The sequence below is a fragment of the Pundamilia nyererei genome, unplaced genomic scaffold, assembly GCF_000239375.1.
Source record: "Pundamilia nyererei isolate P.nyererei 1_Seehausen unplaced genomic scaffold, PunNye1.0 scaffold00036, whole genome shotgun sequence".
NCBI lineage: Eukaryota > Metazoa > Chordata > Actinopteri > Cichliformes > Cichlidae > Pundamilia > Pundamilia nyererei.
Window position 1 is genome coordinate 3790184 of NW_005187437.1, and position 4126 is coordinate 3794309.

Genomic DNA, 4126 nt, shown 5'->3' on the forward strand with positions numbered 1-4126 from the left:
TTTCTGGAGTAGCTGTGATGTGGGCAGTCTGTAAATTGTGTTAGACGAGGTTCGTTTATTTGTGATGTTAATGTTGTGGTCTTCACATTCTGTTGATCGCCTCCCTCTGGCAGTAGCAAAGCATCCACTAACACACTGATCTTGGACATTTACTTCCCAATTTATGATATGGAGCACACCTGTGCCATTTTCCTGATGATTAACAATGTTATTGTCAAGCCACCTGCTATTTTTTATACTATGAGCAATACAGAGTTTCAAACATATGATGCTCAAAAAAAACGTAAAGGACCACCTTGACAACAAATCAGAACATAATCATGCATGTGTTTTCCTCCCAGATCTGATCCAGGGCGTCACTGAGCTCCTGGCTAGTGTGGGGGCCAGTCAATGGTGTCACCTCCTTGATCCTCAAGTCCCTACTTCCATATTTTTACCACATGAGGCCAGGCAATGTTGTGCACCAGGAGGACCCCAGAACCCATTACACCTGCATAGGATCAGGATTTCATCCTGAGAACTAATGGCAGTCAGCATACCATTACCTTGCCTATAGAACTTAGATGGATATGCCTCTCCAGACCATCATTGATACACCACCAAAGCAGTTATGCTGAACGATGTTATAGCTTCTCCAGATCCATTCACAAATGTCACATGTGCTCAGTGTGAAGTACAGGGCAGCAGTGGTGAACCTGCTAAGCCTGATATTCTATGGGAAGTGCCAGTGAGACTCCACAGAGTCCGGCAGTTAGCACAGTGCCTACAAGAGCACGCCAGTTCTTTAGGTCACCCTCGTGAAGTCTTTTACTGATTGCTTGGTCAAAGATATTTACACCAGTGGCCTGCTGGAGGTCCTTTTGTAGAGCTCTGGCAGTGCTCATCCTGTTCCTCCTTGCACAAAAGAGCAGATGCTGCAGTCCTTCTGATTGATTAAGGACCTTCTAAGACCTTGTCCAGCTCTCCCAGAGTAACTGTCTATCTCCTGGAATCACTTCCATGATCTTGACACTGTGCTGGGAAAGACTGCAGACCTGGCAATGGCACGTATAATGTGCCATCCTGGAGGACCTGGGCTACCTGTGCAACCTATGTATGGTCCATGTATTACCTCATGCTCCCAGCAGTGACACTTAGCCTTGCCAAATCAGTCAGACTACTGTCTCACTGTTGCTTCCTCCAATGCACCTGTTACTAATTTCATTAACACCAACCTGCTGAAACTGATTAACAACCCCCTCGGCTACTTAACTGACCAGATGAATATCCCAGAAGTTAAAATGGTTTGATGCTTTACTCTTATAAAAAAGTGTCCTTTTGATTTTTTTGAGCCGTGCATAACAAAGCAGCTGTCTGTTCTCACAAAAACTGCTTCATATTCTCTCTGTCTTTCTCACTAACAGTGAAAAAAGAAAGAAGTACAAATTAAAATGCATCATGACTCCGGCTGTCATTCTGTGTATATTCATGATTTGGCCTTTGGCTTGTCCTGAATAACACATGAAATTGGCACCTTTGATACACAGCAGTGGTTACCTGCATATGAATTTAGGTTCAATTTAGTATATAGAAGGGTCACTGAATACAGAGGGAAAAACACCTAAATGAACCCATTTGACTTTGTATTTAAGCAGAAAAAAAGGGAAGGAAATGTGCAAGTAAAAAAGTCCTGCTTAGATCTGCTAAATCTGTGGATGTGCATGCGCACATGACGCCTTTCTGGCTTATTTAGTGATCAATCCTGTGGCTAAATGCATTAGGCGGTAAAGACTGACTCATCGTGAATAAACTCAACCTGTGTGCCTGAAGAAAGCTGACAAGCTGATGCCTGTGGGACAAAATGTGCTGTCCTAATCCCCCAGATGTGCCATCCTTTTTGTAAAAATGTCTACTTTGTATTTTTTCAGAGTGTTCTCACTCTCACACTGATGCTAGCTCATGAACCCTTGTTATTAAAGGTTCGACTTTGCTAGGCATATTGTAACATTTCAGATTCTCGTAAGTAAGCTGCTGGTGGACAATTTTTATGGCTCTGACATTATTCCCCCACCTTCCTCCTGACACAAATAGCCTGACAATATGTTGATCCCTTTCCAGCTCATTTCACGTAATGGCCTATAAGCTGATATCAGAGCATCAAACTTTCTTGTGACAACATCCATGGATATAACATCCTCAAGGAACTGGTTAGTTTAAGTCCAAGATGTAAAGCTGTTCTGAATGGGAACTAAAAGGCTAAACTGAAGTCCAGTTCTTTAGATATGCCTAGCACACTGACAAAGAAGTCTGCTCCATAAATTAGCAATAATATGCTCACACTACATCAACAACTTGCAGCATATCCTGACTAAAATCATACGTAAGGCGGAATATTCTCTTTTTCTAACAACAACCAGAAGTTAAGAGAAATCAAATTTTTCATCAGCCTTTTTTGTTCATTTCTAAAATTGGACATCTAGATTTTCTAATAAATTTGCAGTTTGTGTTTTGTAATGAAAAGCCACTTGTCATCAGCTGTTTAGGCTGGTGTATAACCTCTAGGCATCTCAGCCAGCAACATGTCTAATGATGTCAACAACTGCTGGATTTCACTGAAAGGACAAGCTATCATACTGTCATAGCTATAACACAATCCATACTGACACCACAGTGCCTAAAACAAACTCTGACAATCCAGCTCAGCGTGTCTTTCTTTTAAGTGTCACTGTAGGGACTTGCACGGAAAGCTCGCAGAATTAACAGGATAAAACATTGGCTCCAAGAGCTGAAAACAAGAACTCATTTTTATTTAAATGTTTTTGCCCTACTGAGCACAGCTGCAGGCATACATAAAACACCCCTGATTGTAATGTTTAAGGAACATCTGTGGACATGTGTAATATCCACATCACACACTGCTATTCTTTCTATCATCTGGTAATTGTTTTTTAACCATTATCAAAAAAGACAGACAAAGATATTCTTCATCTTTCCTTCTTGTTCATCATTGTGTTTTTTGCCCCCCAGATCATAGTAAGAACAAGCAAAAGGTCAGGGTGATCATTTAATATGGATCTGTCCTGTCAGGTGCAGGCAAACAGCTGCTCAATAAGGTTTTGTCATTCATGAAAAACTAAAATGCCATGAGACGCCTGCTTGCTACTAAATCATTCAATTATTCTCCTGAAATGAGGAATATGAGTTCATTAAAATGCCGGTAATGAAATTACTTTTCAAAGTCCAAATGTTCACTGAATCAGGCTCTGTCAAGCTGTGTGATTCGCCGTGATTGCTGGAATAGAGTCAAAGAGCCCTATCTGATTTATCGCTCAGTGAAATGGAAGCTTTCACATGAAATTATGTTGCCTCAGCCTTGTGTTTTAATTGATCAGAGGCTGAAATGTCTCATCAGTCTAAATTAGCATATTTAATTTCCAGTGGATTGGAAATTAAATATTTTTGGCCCCAACTGTTTTTGCAAATGATTGAACAAATACTTCTAAAAAGTTCTTTAATTATATGGTCACGAGTTAAAACTGCCTTCCAGATAATCATTTCTGCATTTCTCAAATAAATACAGAGGGACTTGGAAGAGTTTGGTTCATACTGACATGATAGCATCATGCAGCTTAATGGCATGATGGTTATCCTGCTGGAAGCAGGTGTCAGAAGAAGAATACATAAATTGGTGGAGATGGTTAACTACACTACTCAAGTAGTCTGAGGTGACTAAACAATGCTCAGTGGGGTCTTAGAGGTCCTAAAGTGTGCCTAGAAAATAGCCTTTTTGTGTCATGTTAATCATGTTTCCCTCTTCCTGTTTAAGATAGTGTCTCTTTATGTGTTGACTCAGTTGTGTCTGCAGCTGTGTTCCCCACCTGTTCACTATTACCTGTGTCTTCCCCTGTCCTTTGTTGCGTTGTCCCACTTACTGTAGCTGTGCGCTTTGTGCTTTGGTGAGCAATCTGCATTAAAACAGTTTTTTTATGCTTGCTTTCCAAGTTCTGTGTTTGGGTCTACACCTGCCACACAGCTGTTTTTATTGGCATTAGCATCTTGAGTTGAGTGAGGATATTATTGTGTCATTTTACTGATCCAGATGTTTTCATCTGCCCAGTTACTCCCCACTTTAGTAAAGTGGGGAGTA